Raw genomic sequence first — 23,059 nt, 5'->3', positions numbered from 1 at the left:
TGCATTGTCAAACAGTGATTAAAAAGATGGCATGGTGATATACAGCTGGCAGACCAGCCCCAAACTTTGTGAGTTACATTTCCCTTTGTGGAAACTATTGAAACCTATATTTGATTAGAAAATTCCTTGAGATTATAAAAGCCAAACAGTAGATGCAGAAAACTTGCAGCTTTCTTCATATCTAAGTCTCTGTAGGAAAATATGACTCAGAAATGTATTGATTCAATTCCATAGAACTCATTTTCTGGTTTAAGCAGTTACTTTTTCTAAAAAAAATAAAATTTAAAAAGATGGCAGTGTTGTACATTGGTTAAGTTGGAGCCACATGAGCTTGAGTTTGAATCTCAGATCAACACCCTATGCTGGATGGTCTTGGAGTGGTTCCTAATTTGTAAAATGAGAAAAATAATAGTACCTACCACAGAGGGTTGTTATGCAGATGAGATGAAGTAATACATATGCAGTACCTGGTACAGCATATGGCACCTAATAGGTGCTCAGTGAGCATCAGCCGACATTTGACTCAATGGAGCCAACAGGAAGAAGGTGGTAAGAAGAGAACTGCAGGCTCAAAGTGCTGATGGCAGTAATGACTGGACTCAGCTCGGAGAGGAGAAGACATTGGGAGGAAGCCAACAGGGAAGGACGGCGGCTAGGTAGAGTGGAAGCAAGGCATGGGGATCTTCTGCCAAGAAAAACAAAATGAGAGTTCAAACAGTTTCACTAGTTTGATACATACATACATATGATATGTATACATAAACTCTTATCCATCTATATGTGTATATGTACTGTGTGTTATATACATATATATGTACTATATATTATATATAGTCTTTTTATGTCTTTTTTTAGAATTTTTAAAAAAATTTTTAATTTTAAGGAAGCTTTAGACTCCATAAATGAAACATTGAAAATATAGGGATACAGGGGGATTCCCATATACCTTACCCCGCACCCCTCCCACACTTTTCCCCATTAACAACAGCATTCATTAGTGTGGTACATTTGTTACAATCGAACACGTATCGAAGCATTGCTACTAACCAAGTTCAGCAGTTTACATTATAGTTTACACTTTGTCCCACACATTATTTTAAGTTTTGACAAAATGCATGATGGCCTGTATCTGTCATTGTCAGAACAATTCCAATGTCTCAAAAATGTCCCATATTACATCTACTCTTCCATTTCCCTCCCCTCAGCACCTCTGGTGATGACTGCCTTTATAGCGATGATACAGGATCTTCAATTGCTAGAATAATAGTAAGTCTATTTTAGTCCCTAGTTGCATTCCCCCCTTATGTTTGTTCATTCCTCAATCTTGAGGATTTTAGGATGGTGATACCCACTCTGTTTCTGATTGAGAGGGAACTTAGATCGCATGGGGCAGATGGATGGAACTGTCTTGCTTGCAGTTGTAGATACTCTATGTGTTTTGGGATGGGGATTATCCATCATCATCCTTTTGTTAGTTGTCCTGGGTATGGTGAACTGCAGGGTAGGTATTGCAACTCTGCTGAGATTCACTGCTCAACCAGCGTATGAACAGACTGAAGATTTAAGTCTTCGGGATATATATTAAACAAATATAGTGCTAATTATAGGTTCAAATAAACGAGGCAGAAGAGCCATGTATAGGGAAATTATAAATGAGTCTAACTCTGTAACATTGGAGAACATATATTCCAAGGTAATGTCCACTGACAGGGTGCCGAATTCCTGAGATTGTCTGCCTGCCTCTAATATCTAGATTTCTCTAGCGCCCTCAGGAACCCCCCTACTTGAGGCACTGTTTACTATGGCAGTCAAAGAGATCCTCCTGAGATGTGCATAAGTGTTACCTCTGGAATGACCACCCAACTCACTTTGAAATCTCTTAGCCATAAAAATCCATTTGTATTTAATATTTCCCCCTTTTGATCAAGGTCTTTTTCCAAATGCATTGCTAGTTGACACTTGGTAATAATCCCTTGGTACCAGGGAGGCTTATCTCAGGAGTCATGTCCCATGATGGGGGGAAGGTAGAGAGTTTATATGCTGAGTTTGGCTTAGAAGCAGCAAGGAGGCTTTCAGGAGGTAACTCTTAGGCAATATATAATACTAAGTGAAATTTCAATTTCAGAAGAACAAGGTTCTAAGTATAACCATTGATGTTAAGGGCCTGGTGTATTGGTCTGTCTTCCTTTGCTAGGCAATGCCCACAGAGGGATTCTTGCTGCTCTATTAGGAAATGCAGCAGGAATTTGCAGGATGGGAATTCAATATCCTTTTATTTACTTTGTGGGTCTCTTCCAACTGAGACAATACCCCATGACCACTTGAACATATTCACATTCCATAAAGTCATGCCCCATATAGACCCCTCCCCATAAATCCCCCCATCACTGACACCCCACACCAGTGATCCTCCCCTGCCAGAGTTATGACCCTTCTATGATCTGAAACCTCCCCCCAAAGCCAAAAAAAGGAGAATAAAAATTATAAAAAATAATAATTTAAAAAACAAATTAAATACAAAAATAAAATTAAAAAAAAAATTTAGTTGTCATCACTGTAAGTTACCTTCTATGTACAGTGACAATTTATTCTGTGTGTTCCCCAGTGCCTTTTTTTTTTCATTTTATTTTCAAAGAAGTTTTAGGTTACAGAAAAGCCACATGAAAATATAGGATATTTCCATATACATAGACTTTCCTATGCTTTGATAAACCTATGATAGAAATATTTTCTAAGTCACTACATATCACAGTATCAAGTGACAGAAACCCAGCTTAAGCCACAATTGGAACGTATTGATTCACCTTACTGAAACCTGGGATGGGTAGATCTAGTAGCTCAAAAGATACCCAGCCTCACTCACACCTCACTCTGCTGCTCTTGCCTCCTGGGCTCCTTGCGGGGCAGGTCCTCCTCTCTGGGTGGAAAGACAGCTGCCTGCAGTTCAGACTTATATTCCGCCCCCCAGCACCCCCCATGGGAAGAGCACACTCCTGGTCCCTGTGTTGGTCTGGCTCGGGTCACACACCCATCTCTTTACCAATATATTCTCAAAAATAAGACCCTCCTTTCATTTGAGCTGCTCTGACTTCAGAATTTCTTTTCCTTCTCAAAATCCAGTTGTATTTACTGAAGAAACCTCTGTGCTTGCAAGCAACTGATAAAACTGGATTTTATCTGGATAATTATAACAAAAATAAACTCAGGAAGATCACATAGCTAGGAGCAGTGCTTCTCAACTGGGGGCGATTTTGCTCCCCCAAACATATTTGGCAATGTCTGGAGACATTTTTTGTTGTCAGAACGGAAAGGGGGTGGGATAAGTGGGTGCTACTGGCATCTAGCAAGAAGAGACAAAGGATGCTGTCAAACATCCTGCAATGCAGAGGCCAGCCCCCTCTCCCCCACCTAGCGAGGAATATTTCAGCTCAAAATGTCAGTAACAATGAGGTTGAAAAACCCTGCCCTAGGGAAGCGGATGTGGCTCAAGCAGTTGGGCATCTCCTACCGCACGGGAGGTCCCAGGTTCAGTTTCTGGTGCCATGTAAAGAAGATGAGCAAGACAGCAAGCTGGCGCTACAAGCTGACACTACGAGGAAATACAACAAGGGACACAGCAAGCAAAGAGTGGAGGTGGCTGAAGCGATTAGACACCTCCCTCCCACATGGGAGGTCTGGGATTTGGTTCACTGTACCACCTAAAAAAATAAAATAAAATAAAAGACAACAGACACAGAGACAGTAAACACAAACAATGGGGGGCCAGGGGTAGGGGATGGTAAATAAAGAAAAAAATCTTTTAAAAAAAGAAGAAAGAAAAAAGAAAAACGCTCTCCTGGAGGATTGGAGCCTTTAAATAATATATTCCTGAGAATCTATTCTAGCCCTTAAATTATTAAATGGAAACATTTTAAAGTATTCCCAGCCGCAGAGGCAGGGGATGGCAGGCATGAGTTGTTTTCGCTTGCTCTGACTCTTTTTACCCTCGAGTTTTTCTTGGAGAACTACCCCATCCCCGCTCTTTCTCCCCGTGTCTGTGTGAGGTGGACCAGGGTGATCATGCACCTCAAGTGGGCCAGGCGTAATATCAGCCGGGACGGCTGCTCACCCTCGACATGGACCCAGCTGAGCTCCAGGGACCAGGACCCACCCCTACCCCCACCCGCAGCTGCCGAGGGCATCCCCACCCTTGGCCTTCCGCCAGCACAGAGCATGATCTTAGTGCCCCGGGAGTGGCGGCCTTCCAGCACAGTCTTTGAGGACTGAGGCAGTTTAAAAGAGGGTGCCCTCAGAGGTCCCCAGCAGAGCACCCTGTTCGCGGTCAGCAGAAGCCACGGGCGAAGGGGACACACGAGAACGACAGCGCCCCCTCCCGCAGCTTACCCTCCACAGGATTCATTTTTGCCTCCACCTGGCCATCTTCTTAAATACCCAAGGGCGTCAAGGACCTAACTCCTACAAAGCCAAGAGGGTGTTCTGTTAAGAAACATAAAGACCATGCATTTTCAGCAATAGGAGATCCATTTCGTCCCGAGTGTTTTTTGTGCATTCTCCCTTAAACATGCTGGCTGCCCAAGGTGCCATTTTCCTATTTATTTTTTCCCACACTGCTTTGCTTGCGAGAGAGCCGAATGCTCAATCTCTGGCATTAGACATTTTCTAGCTTTATTGTCAGCGTTACCCACGAGGCTTATGTTTTTCACAGTCTGTAACGTGGCTTGTTGTGTGGTAAGAACAGGAACAGTAGGTTTTGGGGAGGTGTCATGTTCTATTTGCATTGTTTCCCACCTGCTAGCGAGGACAGATCTGGGTATCTTTCAGGTCTGAAATATGTTAGATCTTTGGTGGTGTCAGGACAGGGGGAGAAAGAGCTGGTTTTTGCCTAATAAGAATTGATGTGTTCACCATGGAAGCAGACTATACTTTTTGTATTTTAAATCACAGAATTTTGTGTACTGGGAGGGTGGGATGCAGGATTATTTTAAGTGGACTTCTGTAGACTCATCTGTTCATTTTTCTGTTTTCATTAAATATAAATATTTATTTCCTAATATGAGGTTTTACCAACAAATATTAGGTAGGCATGATAAACTGTAAGGAAGATGAAAGAACTTATTACTTACCAAGTGATATTGTTCATTGTACACAAAATAAACAGGCAATTGGGTCTGTTTCAAAAGATCAGAGAGCTGCAAGTAGCTTAGCTTCAAGGAATCAAAATTCATCGGGGGGCGTTCCTGCTGGAAGCGTGGGCCCTTTACCTTCAGCACATCCTCCAACTCAGCACGTTAATCCACAATAAGAACACCTACGTGGCTGGGACTGATGATTGATTTAAACATTTAAATTATGTGTAATGACATTTTGGAAGCTGAAAGCCTCCCCTGGGGCTGAACTGTGAGGCTTGAAGTGGAATCAGGCTGTCTACCCTCCCAACCCCAGTTGGGAAATGGTGCGTTTGTCAGTTCGTGAGGTGCAGTGACACTCCCTCCCCATCTTGACCTTATACACTAGAGGCCCATGAGGCCCTCTGAGGCAGGCGCATGTTCTTTTGCTTGCCCAGAATCCGTTCCCCCTCCTTCTCGCAAAAGCTCTAGTTTCCTCACACGGAATATAGGGTCTTTTTTTTAAAAGATGTATTTATTTATTTCCTTCTCACCCTTCCACCCCCCTCCCCCCCGCCCCTTGTCTGTTCTCTGTGTCTATTTGCTGCGTCTTCTTTTTCCGCTTCTGTTGTTGTCAGCGGCACAGGAATCTGTGTTTCTTTTTGTTGCGTCATCTTGTGTGTCAGCTCCCCGTGTGTGTGCTGCCATTCCTGGGCAGGCTGCACTTTCTTTTGTGCTGGGCGGCTCTCCTTACGGGGCGCACTCCTTGCGCGTGGGGCTCCCCTATGCAGGGGACACACCTGCGAGGCACAGCACTCCTTGCGCGCATCAGCACTGCACATGGGCCAACTCCACACGGGTCAAGGAGGCCTGGGGTTTGAACCGCGGACCTCCCATGTGGTAGACGGATGCCCTAACCACTGGGCCAAGTCCGCTTCCCTGAATATAGGATCTTTATGCTACATAAATCAGTGATTTGTAAGGTCTCATTTTTATTTTCACCACAAAAATAAAGAAATTAATTAATAAATATGTGTATTTAACATTTGCTTATTAATTTCTTAAGAATTTTTAATATAAAAGTAGTACACACAGTTTTAAAAGTTCAAACTGTACGAAAAGAAATTCCAAGAAAAGCCAGTCTCCCTCCTCTCCTGACCCTCAATCTCCTAGTCCCCCACCCCACAGACAACCACCATGACCATTTTATCAATATCTTTCCAGAAATATTCTATGCAAACACAAGCATATCTCTAAACGTATAGCCCCCATTTTTACAAAAATGATACTGTGCTATACACGTTGAGCTGCACCTTTATTTTTTTTCTTTATTAAACTTTTTGAGATAGTTGTTGGTTCACTTGCAATTGTAAGAAATAATAAGAGAGATATGAATAGTCCTTACCCGGTTTCTGCCAATGGTAACAGCTTGCAAAACTATAGTACAGCATCACAAACAGGGTATTGGCATTGATACAATCCAGCCACCTGATTCAGGTTTCCCCCGTGTTACCTGTGCTCGTGGATGTGTATTAATTCTACACAGTTGTATCCTATGTGTAGGGTGGTGTATTCACCACGGCAGTCAAGATACAGAACAGTTCCAGCCCCACAAGCATCCTTGGCGTTGCCCGTTCAGAACCACACTGCCTCCCCCATCCAGAATGCCTGGCAAACACTAATCTGCTCTCCATTTCTAAAATTTTGTCTTTGCAAAAATGTTATATAAATGGAGACATATAGTACGTTTTCGGATTGACGTTTTTCTCTCTGCTTAATTTCCTGGAGATTCATCCAAGTTGTTATGTGTATCAATCGTTTGTTCCTTTTCACTGCTGAGCAGTAGCCCCGGGTACAGTTTAGCACATTTTGTTTAGCCAGTCATCCATTGAAGGACGTCTGGGCTGTTTGCAGTTTGGGGCTATTACAAATGCTGCTGTGAACATTCATGGACAGGTTTTAGTGTGCACATAAATTTTCATTTCTCTGGGATAAATGCCCAAGAATGCAACTGCAGGGTCATATGGTGCTTGCATATTTAGTTTTATAAGAAACCCCCAAACTGTTTTCCAGTGTTGCTATACCATTTTTTATTCCCACCAGAAATGTATGAGTAATCCAGTTTCTTTGCATCCCTTTCAGCATTTGAGGTTGTCATTTTTCTTTTCTGCAAAAAGGAACAGTTTGGGGGAGCAGGTGAAGTTCAGTGGCTGAGCATTTGCTTCCCATGTACAAGGTCCCAGGCTCAATACCCAGTACCTCCTCAAAAAAAAAAGGAAAGGATGAATTTTATGCCGTTTTTTCAAATCTGTATGCCTCTTACTTCTTTTCCTTTCTTTCTTTTTTTCTTTTTAAAGATTTATTTATTTTTATTTTTTTCTTCCCCCTTCTCCCCCCTTCTTCCCCCTTTTTCCCCCCACCCCGGTTGTCTATTCTCTGTGTCTATTTGCTGCTTGTTCTTTGTCCGATTCTGTTGTCAGCGGCACAGGAATCTGTGTTTCTTTTCGTTGCGGTGCGTCATCTTGTTGTGTCAGCTCTCCATGCGTGCGGCACCATTCCTGGGCAGGCTGCACTTTCTTTCGCGCTGGGCGGCTCTCCTTACAGGGCGCACTCCTTGCGCATGGGGCTCCCCTATGCAGGGAACACCCCTGCATGGCAGGGCACTCCTTGCGCGCATCAGCACTGTGCATGGGCCAGCTGCACACGGGTCAAGGAGGCCCGGGGTTTGAACCGCGGACCTCCCATGTGGTAGATGAACGCCCTAACAACTGGGCCAAGTCCGCTTCCCTCCTTTCTTTCCTGCAGTGGTTTTTTTAAGTTATGAATATAACTTGGAGATCAAATCAGATCAGTCACATGGATCTACCTTATTTTTTTTTCAAGTTTTTTTCTTTATTTTACTATCTTGTTCTTTTAAATTGTTTTGCAGTGTTCTATGTAAAATTACCACAGTTTATTTTACTAGTGTCCTATTTATAGGCTCTTACTTGATTCTAACCTTTTGCTAATAGGAACAATGCTTTAACTGATGTCTTTGTACATATCCCTTCACACAGGTATAGGGTATTGTAGAAAATTATTCAACAAATAGAATTGCCAGTTCAAAGAGTATGTTTATCTTACATTGTGATTGTGCTGAATTGTCCTCCAAAGAAATTGAACAAATTTATAGTCCCATCCAACATAGTGTCTTCTCAAACTTTTAAAATTTTTGCCAACTTGATAGGTGAAAAAAGATATGTTTTTGTTAGAGTTGCTTAATTTGAACATAGAGTTAAATTTTGCTTAAAATGAAATAGAAAATTGACTTCCTAAAGATAAAACAGTATGGTATTATCTTTTCATATATTAAAAGGTAGATAATATTTATGATTTTATTTCAATTCCAACACAATTCTCCATGCTGTATCCCCCCACCCCCACCCCCCACCATGGCTCCCTCACCTGTTTGGCTTTTTTTTCCCCTAGTTGTCTGTTTATTTTCTCTAGAAGGTACCAGGAACCAAACCCAGGACATCTCATGTGGGAAGTAGACACTCAACTGCTTGAGCCACATCCACTCCCTGCTTGTTTTTTGGTTTTGCTCATTGTTTTTGCTCGTTGTCTGCTCATTGTTTGTCTTCTTTAGGAGGCACAAGGAACTGAACCCAGGACTGCCCAGGTGGAAGGCAGGTGCTCAATTGCTTGAGCCACGTCCACTCCCCCCACGCTGTATTTTTAAAACAATGTGGGGTTCATTACATATTTCTTTCATGTATGTAGGGGGAGCATTAGTTGAAGAACTTCAGCAGTCACCAAACACTAGTATATGCCAATGAATGAAGATGGGAGCCTGTGGTATAAAAGAGGAGTCATAGTAATTTTGGTGTAATACATTAAGTATTAAGATAACAGATTAGAACAAATACTAGAGTACACAGAGAAAAGAAATTTGGCCCAGTCTGGAGGTGAGAGAAGACTTTATGGAGGATGGAATGTCTGAGCTGAGAGGTGAAGGAGGAAGAAAAGCTAGCCCGGTGAAGAGAAGAGGAAAAGGCAGCCCAGAGAGAGAGAGAATAGCATGGGGAAAGAATTGAGGCATGAACAAACTTGAAGAGTGGGGGAGAATACCAGAAATTCAGCATTTCTAGAAAGGCGGTCAGAGGGTTAAGCCAAAGCTGCAAGCAGGAGCCAGGTGCAGGGATTATGGCTCTCTCCTGAAGGTGGTGGAAGCCACTAATGATTTTAAGCAGAAAATGGTCACATCTGCATTAGCAATTGCTTGCTCTTTCTGTGTCGTGCAGTCCTGGATATATAGGTAATCAGATAATTATGCATTTTTGGTATGTATGACATTTTTTTTCAGCTTGCTGGGGCTTGTTGTGTGTCAAGTATTTTCCTAGATCCTGAGAATATAAAAATAAATAACTCATGGTTTTGGCTCTTTTGGTTATTTGTATCTTAATCATCCTCTTTCTTAGATTCATTTTAATTATGCTTTTTTGATATAGTACAAACTTAAGTAAATAAATCCAGAATATAAGGTGTCAAAATGTATGAGTCCTTGGGGAATCAGACTTGGCCCAGTGGTTAGGGCGTCCGTCTACCACATGGGAGGTCCGCAGTTCAAACCCTGGGCCTCCTTGACCCGTGTGCAGCTGGCCCATGCGCAGTGCTGATGCGCGCAAGGAGTGCCCTGCCACGCAGGGGTGTCCCCCACATAGGGGAGCCCCACGCACAAGGAGTGCACCCCGTAAGGAGAGCCACCCAGCACGAAAGAAACTGCAGCTTGCCTAGGAATGACCCTGCACACATGGAGAGCTGACACACAAGATGATGCAACAAAAAGAAACACAGATTCCTGTGCTGCTGACAACAACAGAAGTGGACAAAGAAGAACACACAGCAAATAGACACAGAGAACAGACAACCGGGGCTGGGGGAGAGAAGAGAAATAAATCTTAAAAAAAAAATTTATGAGTCCTGAATTATCTGAAAATTCCTGTAGTGGCCTCACATTTGAATGCTATTTTGGCTAGGTAAAGAATTCTAAGTTCAAAATAATTTTCCTCCAGAACTTTGAATATATTGTTCTATCTTCTCACATCCAGAGTTTTAAATGAGAAGTCTAATAACAATCTAATTTTTAAGAGTTCCTTTGTCAGTAGCCTGTTTGTTTTCCCTGGAAACACAGGTTTTTCTCTTTGTCCTTGGGTTTATAAATTGTCAGCATCATTTTAATTTACCCTGCCTAGAACCAAGTGAGCCCTTTTAATCAAGGGGTTCATTTCTTCAGCCAAGAGAAATTTTATTTTATTATTTCTTTTATTGTTTCTTCCTCCCCGTTATCTCTGATCTCTTCCTAGAATTACTATTTTTTTTAGTTAGAGAAGTTGTAGCCTTACCAAAAACTCATGCATAAAATACAGAAATCCCATATACTGCCCTATTATTAATACCTTGCATTATTGTGGTACCTCTGTTACAATTCATGAAAATCATTTTTACAATTGTACTTTTAATTATAGGGTTTACTATGTTGTACAGCCCTACTTGCTTTTTAAAATCTTTATTCTAGTAACATATATTCAACCTAAAACTTCCCCCTTTTAACCACATTCAAATATATAATTGAGTGCTGTCTTAATTGGGTTTTTTTTTTAAGATTTATTTTTATTTATTTCTCTCCCCTTCCCGCCCCCCTCCCCCCCACCTCAATTGTCTGTTCTCTGTGTCTGCTTCTATTCTTGTCAGCGGCACTAGGAATCTGTGTCTCTTTTTGTTGCATCATCTTGCTCCATCAGCTCTCCATGTGTGCAGTGCCACTCCTGGGTAGGCTGCACTTTTTCCCTGCTAGGTGCGCTCTCCTTACAGGGCACACTCCTTGCAGGGTGCACTCCTTGCACGTGGGGTTCCCCTACACGGGGGACACCCCTGTGTGGCAGGGCACTCCTTGTGCACATCAGCACTGTGCGTGGGCCAGCCCCTCACGGGTCAAGGAGGCCCGGGGTTTGAACCATGGACCTCCCATGTGGTAAGCAGGCGCTCTATCTGTTGAGCCAAGTCCTTCCCTAATTGGGTTTTGATACTTCTGGGTATATTCTACATGTCTCAACTTCCTTTTCATAGGTTCCATATTTTTGTACCTTCATGAGGTATTCTGCAACAATTTCTCAACCTTTCCAGGTCATTAGAAGCTGAGTCTATTCATCTATGCAGCCCACCTATTAGGATTTTTTTTTTAATTGTGGTGATAATATTTTTACTTTTCAAGATTCCAAGTTGTATTTTTCCCCCTTAGTAGTGTCTTCTCTCTGAGCCAATTAATTATAATTATTTTAAACTCTTCTGACTGCCTTACTCTGTTTCTTGGGTGTTATTTTCCATTTGTTAGTTTTGATGCCTCTCTTTTGGTATTGCTTTTCCCTAATTGTTGGGGATTCTTGGTGTAGCCTTTTAATATCATTGATGAATTCCAAAAAGAAATATTGGATTATGCTTGTATTCTGATCTGTACCTGGGCATGATTGAGTTAGACTTGATCATGCGAAAGTGTTGACAAGGCTGTGAAGCCTGGGTGGGGACTCACAGATAAAAGGCATGGCAAAGAACAGACTTGAGGGTTTCTGATGTTGGAGTTTGATGCTGAAGACTTAAGCTGGAGCCCCGGGGAAGTCAGCACACAGAGGAAAGAGAAGCCAGCCCAGGAAGAAAGGAATCTTGAACCCAGAGGAAAGAAAGTCCCAGGAATGTAGGAACCCAGGAAGCCTGAACTCGCAGACGTTGGCAACCATCTTTTTCCAAATAGACTTTGGTGAGGGAAGTAACTTATGCTTCATGGCCTGATATCTGTAAGCTCCTACCCCACATAAATACCCTTTATAAAAACCAACCAATTTCTGGTATTTTGCATTAGCACCCCTTTGGCTGGCTAATACATTGGCTAACTGGCCATACCTATAACTGGCAGTCAGGGCTGAATATTCATCCATTTTTGTACTTTAAATGTAAATCTGATCACATTCTCACCAACTGGGGAAAAGGTAGGATGATAGGCCAACAGCTTGTTTTCTGAGCAGGAGGGATTCTTAGGGTTATAACTTACTTGGACCACTTCTCTCCTTTCTTGCTCCCAGTTTTAGAGTCCCACTTCAGAGAGATCTACTCAAGACTTTATCCTGGTGACAAATGACACAATTGATGTGTGTAGTATTTGTGGGGGGATAGGCCTGGCTCTTTTTCCTTTTCTTTTCTTTTTTCTTTTCTCCTTCCTTCCTTCCTTCCTTCCTTCCTTCCTTCCTTCCTTCCTTCCTTCCTTCCTTCCTTCCTTCCTTCCTTCCTTCCTTCCTTCCTTCCTTCCTTCCTTCCTTCCTTCCTTCCTTCCTTCCTTCCTTCCTTCCTTCCTTCCTTCCTTCCTTCCTTCCTTCCTTCCTTCCTTCCTTCCTTCCTTCCTTCCTTCCTTCCTTCCTTCCTTCCTTCCTTCCTTCCTCCCTCCCTCCCTCCCTCTTTCCTTCCTTCCTTCCTTCCTTCCTCCCTCCCTCCCTCTTTCCTTCCTCCTTTTTTTCCTTAACTTTTATTGAAATGAAACATATACACAGTAAATTGGTCAGATTTAACGTGTCATTGTAACCAGCATCCAGATCAAGAAACAGAATAGCACCAATATCCAGGACTCCAGGCACTACATTCCCAGGCTTATATCACTACCAGGACTACCTGAACTGCTATCTTGGTATATTAGTGCTATTTTATATTAAAACATTATATAAATGGAATCATACACTAAGTCCTCTTTTGTGACTGGTTTCTTTCACTTAGCATATTTGCAAGGTTCATCTACATTGTCGTTTATGGTTGCAGTTTGTTCATTTCTTGTTGCTGCATAGCATTCCATTTTATGAAATATGTATATTTATATTCAATATTTCATTGATAGATATTTGGGTAGTTTCCAGTTTGAGGCTATCATCAATAGCACTTGTACATCTCTTTTGATGAACATATCTTTAGCAGTTTGAAGCTGGTTGGACCCCAGAAGATCATGTTCTTAAAAGTTAATCCATTCCTGTGGGTGCAGATCTATTGTAGGTAGGACCTTAACTTCAGTTAAGGGTCTTTTGATTAGATTATTTCACTAAGGCATGGCTCAGGGTGGGTCTTAATCCTCTTATTAGAGTCCTTCATAAATGGGATGACTTCAGAAGAACAGAGAGAAAGCCAGAGGAAGCCAGAAGCTGAAGCAAAGAAATGGAAGAGACGGGAGAGATCAGCAGACGCTGCCATGTGCCTTGCCATATGGCAGGGGAGTCTAGGACTGCTGGCAGCCAGCCTTTGGGGAGAAAGCATTGCCTGATGATGCCTTGATTTGGACATTTTCATGGCCTCAGAACTGTAAACTTGCAAGCAAATAAATCCTGATTATAAAAGCCAACCCATTTCTGGTATATTGCATTTCAGCAGTCTAGCAAACTAAAACAATATATGCATTTTTATTGGGAATGGAACTGCTGAGTCATAAGGTATATATGTTGGCTTTAGTAGATGCTGCCAATAATTTTCCAAAGTGGTTGTACCATTTTATACTTTTACCAGTGGTCTATGAGGAATCTCCATTTGCTTCACAGCCTTGTCAATACTTTCCTGTCTTTTTCATATTAGTTATTCTGGTGCGCGGTTTTGCATGTGGCTTTTTTTTTTAATAAGATTTATTTTATTTATTTCTCTCCCCTTCCCCCCCGCCCCAGTTGTCTGTTTTCTGTGTCCATTTGCTGGGTGTTCTTCTTTGTCCGCTTCTGTTGTCGCCAGCGGCACGGGAATCTGTGTTTCTTTTCATAGCATCATCTTGTTGCGTCAGCTCTCCATGTGTGCGGCACCATTCCTGGGCAGGCTGCACTTTCTTTCCCGCTGGGCGGCTCTCCTTACAGGGTGCACTCCTTGCGTGTAGGGCTCTCCTACACGGGGGACACCCCTACGTGGCGTGGCACTCCTTGCACACATCAGCACTGCACATGGGCCAGCTGCAAACAGGTCAAGGAGGCCCAGGGTTTGAACCGCGGACCTCCCATGTGGTAGACGGACGCCCCAACCACTGGGCCAAGTCCGCTTCCTGCATTTGGCTTTAATTTGCATTTCCTCGATGACCAATGAAGTTGGAAATGTTTTCATAAGTTTATTTGTCCCTGATCTTTATTTTTCAACTTTTTATTATGAAAATTTTCACATACAGAAAAGTGAAAAGATTTTTATAATGAACACCCATATACCTAATAACTAGATTAAAAGAATTGCTAACCTTCTGCTATATTTGTTTCATGTGGCCATGTATATGTATAATTGTTTTTTTTTTTTTTTAGATTTATTTTTATTATTTAATTCCCCTCCCCTCCCCCGGTTGTCTGTTTTCTGTGTCTTTTTGCTGCGTCTTGTTTCTTTGTCCGCTTCTGTTGTGGTCAGCGGCACGGGAAGTGTGTGTGGCGCCATTCCTGGGCAGGCTGCACTTTCTTTCGCGCTGGACGGCTCTCCTTACAGGGCGCACTCCTTGCGCGTGGGGCTCCCCTACGCGGGGAACACCCCTGTGTAGCAGGGCACTCCTTGCGCGCATCAGCACTGCGCACGGGCCAGCTCCACACGGGTCAAGGAGGCCCGGGACTTGAACCGCGGACCTCCCATGTGGTAGACGGACGCCCTAACCACTGGGCCAAAGTCCGTTTCCTGTATAATTGTTTTGGCTGGTCCATGGTAAAGTAATTTGCAGTCATTATGGCACTTGACCCACAATTAATTCAGGTTGTCTCTCCTAGAAATAAAGACATTCTTCTATATAACCAAAATACCATGATCAAATCTAACAAAATTAACAATCATTTCCTAAAAATATTATCTAATGCTTGGTCCATGTTCAAATCTCCGAAAGGTTTTTCAAAATATTTGTAATGTAGATTTTTAAAAAAAATCAGGATCCAACCAAGTCTGACTCAATGCATTTGATTGTAACCAGGCCCCACCATCTTTTTTTTTTTAAGATTTATTTTTTATTTATTTCTCTCCCCTTCTCCTCTCCTCCCCACCCCCCCCAGTTGTCTGCTCTCTGTGTCCATTCACTGTGTGTTCTTCTATGTCCACTTGCATTCTTGCCAGCGGCACCGGGAGTCTGTGTCTCTCTTTTGTTGCATTATCTTGCTGTGTCAGCTCCCCGTGTATGTGGTGCCACTCCTGGGCAGGCTGCGCTTTTTTCACGTGGGGCAGCTCTCCTTGCAGGGGCACACTCCTTGTATGTGGGGCTCCCCTACGCAGGGGACACCCCCATGTGGCACGGTACTTCTTGCATGCTTCAGCACTGCATGTGGGCCACACTGGTCAGGAGGCCCTGGGTTTGAACCATGGACCTCCCATGTGGTAGGTGGATGCTCTATCAGTTGAGCCAAATCTGCTTCCCCCCACCATCTTTTTATCCCCATGGCACTGACTTTTTGAAGCATCAAATTCTGATTTGGTTGTTTAAAGAAATTTAAAAATACTCAAAAAACTCAGTGGCTTAAAACACCTATTTTATATCTTAGTTTTCTGGATCAGGAAATCAGACAGGACTTAACTGAGCAATCCTTCTGTTTCGTATGACATGGACAAAGGTCATTTGGTGGTATCTGAGTACCAGATGGGCTGGTCTGGAGGGTCCAAGAGTGTTCTGGTAGACCAGACAAAAGCTGTATTATCTTTCATTATTTTTATTTTATTTTATTTATTTTTATGAGCATTTATTTGTTATTATATTTTTTGAAGGTACATAGATCACAAAAAATGTTACATTAAAAAATACAAGGGAAGCAGATTTGGCTCAACTGATAGAGCATCCATCTACCATATGGGAAGTCCAGGTTCAACCCAGGGCCTCCTGACCCATGTGGTGACCCGGCCCACGCACAGTGCTAATGTGTACAAAGAGTGCCCTGCCATGCAGGGGTGTCCCCCACGTAGGGGAGCCCCACATGCAAGGGGTGCACCTGCAAAGAGAGCCACCTTGCACAAAAAAAGCGCAGCCTGCCCAGGAGTGGCACCACACACACAGAGAGCTCATGAAGCAAGATGATGCAACAAAAAAGAGACGCAGTTTCCCAGTGCTGCTGAGAATGCAAGCTGACACAGACGAACACACAGCAAATAGACACAGAAAGCAGACGGGGGAGGGGGGGTGAAGGGAAGGGGAGAGAAATAAAGAATAAAATCTCAAAAAAAAAAATAAGATGTTCCCACATACCCCACATCCCACCCACCCCCATTCCTCCCACATCAACAACCTCTTTCATCATTGTGGCACATGCATTGCATTTGGTGAATACATTTTGGAGCACTGTTGCCCCACATGGATTATAGTTTACATTGTAGTTTACACTCTCCCCCAGTCTATTCAGTGGGTTATGGCAGGATATACAATATTCAGCAACTGTCACTGCAGTATCATTTAGGACAACTCCAAATCCTGAAAATGCCCCCACATCACATCTCTTCTTCTCTCTCCCTGCCCTCAGCAACTACCATGGCCATTTTCTCCACATCAATGCAACAGTTTCTTCCATTACTAGTCACAATAGTTCTATAGTAGAATACCAGTAAGTCCACTCTAATCCATATTTTATTCCTCCATCCTGTCTACCCTGGGATGGTGATGTCCACTCCACCTCTATGACAAGAGGGGGCTTAGGTCCCACGTGGTTGATGGCTGTGATTCTCCTGCTTGGAGTTGTAGACACTCTCAGTTGCCTGTTGTGGTAGTTGACCATCTTCACCTCCTTGTTAGCTGACCTGCTGGGCCAATGTATTACCTTTTATGACCTATCCTAAGAAGTTACATGGCATCATTTCTGTCATACTCTATTGTTTGAAGCAGCCACAAAACCTACCCAGATTCAAATAATTTGCAGATATGTTTTTAAAACTGCAAGGGTCTGCCTTCTGGCTGCAAACTACTTACTTTTCTCCCATGTCCAAAATGCACATAGCCCTCTCTCAAGGCTTCTCCAAAGTTGTCATTTCATTATGTCATCAAGGTCAGGCTCAAGATCATTGAGATAAACCCTTCTCTACCTTGGGTTCCTTGTGAAGCTGCTGTCTGACCACATCCTCAGGAGTCTTGGAAGCACTGTTATCTAGCCAAGAGTCCTTAAGAGTCTTGGAGAGCTTTTTGTATAACTGAGAAGGTATATGAGTACCATCTTAAGTCTTTCTGAGGTTATAAACAAAGATCACGACTTATACTCATGCACTGGATTCCCTGAGTTGATGTTCTACTAGCAATGTCCTTGTAGAACGCTCCAACTTCTGATTTTTTTTCCGCTTGTTTCCTCTTGGTGTTAATTGGTTCCTCAAAGCCCCCCTTAGACCCCCAAATTTTCTATAAGTTAGGTCTAGAGGCTTGCTTGGATTCAAGTAAAATATTTTGGCATGACTACTTCATAGGTGATGCAGTTTACATCATACTGCATCATATCTTAAGGAACAAAATGGCAGGTTGCCCCTTATTAGTATGTTAGGTTTCATCAGTTAGATTTGGTAAGGACCACCAGAGGTCTCCATTGTAAAGATACATTTTACTTTTTTGTGATTAGCATGCACTCTGTGGGGTGATAATATGAAAAATATGGAATCCCTCATAAATTCATGTCACCGTTGGGCAAGGGCCATGGTAATCTCAGCATCCCTCCAATTTCACTCTGTGCTATGGAAGCCTGGCTCTTGAGAATACAGGTCTGCAATCTCTCACCCCAACACCTCTTCCTGCTCTCACTAGCTGTTGACTCTGGGCCTAGAATATCCCCACACTCTTCTAGTTTTCTTGGTAGTAGTTTTTGCCACCCAGGTTTTAAGTTGTGGTTTGCTTTTCTCCAGTTTTTCTATCAATCTGATCCTGTCTGCTTTATATCTTAGAGGAATTCCTGTATACTTCTGGTCCTCTTTATTGTTTTCCCATGATTTTATGGGTTTCACGTATACATATGAAATGTCCATAAACAGAACATGTAATTTCAAGGGATTGAGGGCAGAAATAGAAGGTTGATATGTGTGGTTGTATTTAGTCAGCCATCTCAATCCAAACATTGATCTTGGGAAACTGTGGTAGACTAACCATGAAGACGTGTCAGAGGATGAAGATGGAAACCAGACCATGGAAGACTCTTACAACATACCAAAGAGTTTACAATTTTTTCTGTAAGCAATGGGGAGCCATTTGGATTTTAAGCAGAGACAAAATAGGATCAGATCTCTTGGGTAGAAAGATCACTATGGAGAATAGTACAGAGGAACTTTGGAGCAAGGAAAGAATGGAGGCAGAGAGACCAGTTAGGAGGCATTTTAAGAGTGTGGGTGATCTTATTGACTGATTGGATATGGGGAGGTAAAAAAGGAACAATGCTGAATTATCCCCAAGTTCCTGAATTGGATAATGATTGTAGTACACATTTGTTTTCTACCCAGCTATTCCCTTTCTAAAAGCACCCAGACTGTCACTCAGGAAACCACTCCCTACCTCCCCCATTGTACAACCCATGTGCTTTAGGGAAACTGACCCCAGTCCCACATTTAGAGGTGGGCCTTAACTGACTTACACTAGTTAGCACATTCCTTTGCTCTAGCATAGTTTTTGGTTCAGGATTGAGCATGTGATCTGAACCTGCTGATCCGGGTGAATGTCAGAACTTTTAATTGGAATGCTGGGACCAAAGTGATAGTGTGGTGGGGGAACACACAAATGAAAACAAGGAAGTTTGTAACTCTAACTTAATTAGAAATCATCTTGAGATCCCAGAGCCATGAACCATAAGTTAGAGCTCATCCTGCACAGAGAAAGCAGAGATGGATTCCCAATGACATCCTTGGGTTGCTGGATCAACTGACTATGAAGCCCTAGACTCTCCAGTTATGGAAGCTAGAAATCTCTTTGTTGTATAACTCAATTTGAACTGGATTTTCCTGTTCCTTGTTATGTAGAGATATAGGTAACTAGGTGGATGATGGAGTCATTAACCAGGATATGTGAAACAAAAGAAGAGACTTGCTTGAAAGGAGAGATATTTCATCTTAAATTTCCATAACTCTATACTATTGCTCAAAGTTCATTGTTGGGCCTGGAATGCTCCCCTCTTTACATTTGTCAGCCTGATGAAAAAGCCCTACACATATCCTAGGGTCCCGTTCAGATCCTCCTCCCTCTATAGACTTTGTAAACCCTTCTTCTTGTCCCCATCAGAATTCACTACTTTTTCTTCTGAGCTTCCATAGCATTTTGGAAATGGGTTTATCAAAGCTTTTATCACCCAGTGACATTTGGAATTTGGTGAATCCTGAAAAAAGAATGTTTTTTAACTATTCCATTCCGGTGGATGTGAGACCCTTTGATTGCATTAGATTCTGTAAAGGGACCTTGATTAGATCACTTTTGATTGGACTATGTCAATGAGGCATGACTCATCAGGTTGGGTCTCCACTCTCTTATGGAATCTTATATAAATGGAGACACAGAGAGAAATAAGACACACAGAAAAGGGAGCTCTGCTATTTTGACTTGACCACGTAAGAGAGAGAACTCAAGGATCACTAGCAGCTGAAGCCGAGGCATGAAGCCCCCAAGAGGCCAGGCCCTCAGAGCAGCTCAAGGCTGAAGAGATGAGCCAAGCACCTGATTGCCCACAATTGGGCTCAGAGAGAAAACAGAGCAGCCAAGACTGAAAGAGGAGGCCTGAAACAAGACAAGCTGTATACCCAATCACCATAGCTGGGCTCAAGGAGAAAGTAGAGAGACTGGCAGACAGGCCATCTTGCCTCATAACATGGCAGGACACCAGGATCACCAGTAGCTGACTTTGGTGAGAAGCATCTCTGATGGTGCCTTAATTTGGACACTTCATGGCATTGAAACTGTAAGCTTTTACCCCTAATAGATTTCCCATTATATAAACCAACCCATTTCTGGTATTTTGCATTGGCAACCTTTGGCAAACTAAGACACACCTAATGCTGCCATTTCCTTCATTGGACACCAAGCTCCTTAAGAGTCCAGAGCAGGTCATATTCATCTTTGTGTCCACATCTGCAGCCACAGGGTGTCAAATAGGCATCTGAACATTTGGATGAGGAAAAGAGCCATTCTTCTGTACTTCCTCCTCAAACTAATTAATTTGCTCACTTCCCCTCTTGAACTGAGAAAGAAACTTTAGCTATCAGATCATGGATTAAATTACATAATAAATTACCAGAAAAAAAAGGAAATATAAGTATGGTAGAAAAGGGTAATTTTATGGAGCTGCAAACACAAAAGAGAAAAGTTGGATTAAAGTACCTCTATTATAATGACGCTATAGCTGCTTCTTTGCCAAGTTGTGAGGGTGACACACACACATACAAAATTTCTCTGAATATATAAAGCTGGGTTTACAATTTCTTTTAGTACTGCTGAAGACTGTGGGAAGAATCTAAACTCGGCACTACCCACACATAAGGTCGCACTGTGCCCATCAATTTATTTTGATCTCATGGAAGGCGTTTTGGAGCAGTGCTCAAGAAATAACTCAACCAAAAGAACATTTAAATTTTATAAAATGAACTCTAGTGATTTAAATTTATTAATCTTATATAATAATATTTCAAACATAATACTGTAATTTCAAAATAGAGAAAAACTCTTAACAATTTGAACTAATAAGATAGAAAATCTACCTGAATTTTTGCAAGAAATAGAATTGGAGAATAATGTTGTATTACCTTCAAGTACATTTAGTAACTTGAATTCAGGGGAAGGGTAGGTATAGCCAAGCCTATATCAATAGTGTTAGTAATGACAGTTAGTTGGCAAATACTCATTGAGTGCTTGTTGTGTGCCAGGTATTGCTGGAAGGACGAGGATACAATAGGGAACAAACATGTGAATAATGATGGTAAGAAGGAACATTTATTGAGATCTTGCTATGGTCTAGACCCTGAACTAAGTGCTCTGCACACATTGGCTAGTTCACTCACCTCACACTCTGTGAACTACCATCATTATCTCCATTTTACAGATTCAGAACTTAAGCTTCTGAGAAGTAAGTAACTCGCTAGAGGTCACAAAGCCCACTAAAGTGGTGGAAGTTGGGCTCTAACCAGGCCTGTCAGATTCCAGAAGTAACACAGCAAGTGAAATGTGTCATAGGTAGGGAACTAGGCCATTTTAAATCTTGTTAACTCTATTTGCTTAAGAATTCTATTTTTAGAGTTGGTGTAAACATAAAACTCAATACAGTCCTACCAAAACTTCAGCAAAATATAATTAGTGGAGTCCAGCCAATGAGTTTTCATCTAGACCTCATTAATGATGACTGCTGCAATTGCTGCATACCGCCCGTATTATCATTTACTTAAGTTGATTCTTTTTTTTTTTTTTTTGGAGGTATCAGAGATTGAACCCAGGACCTTGTACATGGGAAGGAGGTGCTCAACGACTGAGCTGTACCCACTCCCCTATAAGAGTTGGGTTTTTTCATTTGCTTGTTTTGTTCTTAGGAGGGGATCGAACACAGGACCTCGTACATGAGAAACAGGTGCTCAACCACTTGAGCTACATCGGCTCACCTGATTATTTTTAATGTTTTAAAGAAAAATTAATATTAATAATATAAATAAGGATGCATTCATTTATTCAACAAATATTTATTATGTGTCTAATATGCCCTGGGCAATGGGGACCTAGCAGTGAAAAACAATGGACTAAAAAGCATGCCTACCATCATGGAGCTAATGTTCCAGTAGAAGTGATAAGTAAAACACATATATAATACCTTAGAGAGTGACCAGTGCGGATGGAAAAAAGGGAGAGATATCAAGTGTCAGTGGGAGATGGCTAAAATTTTAGAGAGGGTAGCTAGGGAAGGCTTCATTGAGGTGACTTCAGAGTAGACCTGAAGGGAGATAGCCAAGTGGACATCCAAGACAACAGTAAAGCAATCCAAGCAGCATAAGAAACAGTAAAAGGCCCTGAGCAGAGAGTATGCCCAGGGTCTTCAAAGAACAACAGGAGGCCAGGTGCCTGGAAGGGAGGGAGATGGGGAAGAGGGGTACAAGAGGATGTCAAGGAGTATAGCAGGGTTTGTCAGTTACGGGAAGAACTTTGACTTTCATTCTTAATGAGATGAGAGTCACTGGAGAATTTTGAACAAAGGAGTAATGTGATCTGAGTTACATTTTTAAAAGATGACTCTTGTCTTTTGTGTTAGGAAAGACTAAAGGAAGAAGGAGGCAGGGGCAGAAGCAAGGAGATAGGAAGCTGTTGTAAAAATCCAAACAAGAGAAGATAGTGGCTTGGACCAGAGTGGTGAAGAAACGGTCAGATTATGAAAATGTTGTGAAGGTAGAGTCAACACTTGCTAACGGACCAGTTATGGGATATAGGAGCATCAAGAAAACTCCACAACTTTTCGGCATGAGTAACTGAAAGGATGGAGTCCACTACATTTCTTTTTCCTTTCTTTTTCCCCTTCCTTTCGGTCATTTGACTTTAATTTCTATTGCTTGCATCACAGCTTCCCCACTCAATGGAAGAAATGTAGTAAACATTGGTATTCAAAAAAGCAGATTTAAAGTTGCTTGTGGTTTTTCTTACCAAAAGTCTGTGTGTGCAGCCAGTCCTATGATTCTACAATCTTGAAATGATTACACTGGAAAAGTTACTCTATTTTTCAGGGATCCAGCAGACACATTTTACAATACTGAATTTCTGTAAATTGTAAATATACTGTATATACACTAAATATTAGAAATATACTGAAACTGTGTAATTCCAGTACATAGACTACTTGGATGTGTGCTAAGGAATCAAAGTTTCTTAGAGAAAAGAAGCATTTCTGGCCCTTACAATTTTAAGCTAAAAACAGACTCTACTAGATAAACCATGTGTCACTTTTGTCAAATACATTAATGCAATCATTTAACATCATAAACTCAAAATTTCA

This window comes from Dasypus novemcinctus, chromosome 18, assembly GCF_030445035.2.
Source record: "Dasypus novemcinctus isolate mDasNov1 chromosome 18, mDasNov1.1.hap2, whole genome shotgun sequence".
Taxonomy (NCBI): Eukaryota; Metazoa; Chordata; class Mammalia; order Cingulata; family Dasypodidae; genus Dasypus; species Dasypus novemcinctus.
This window is presented reverse-complemented; position numbering follows the sequence as displayed.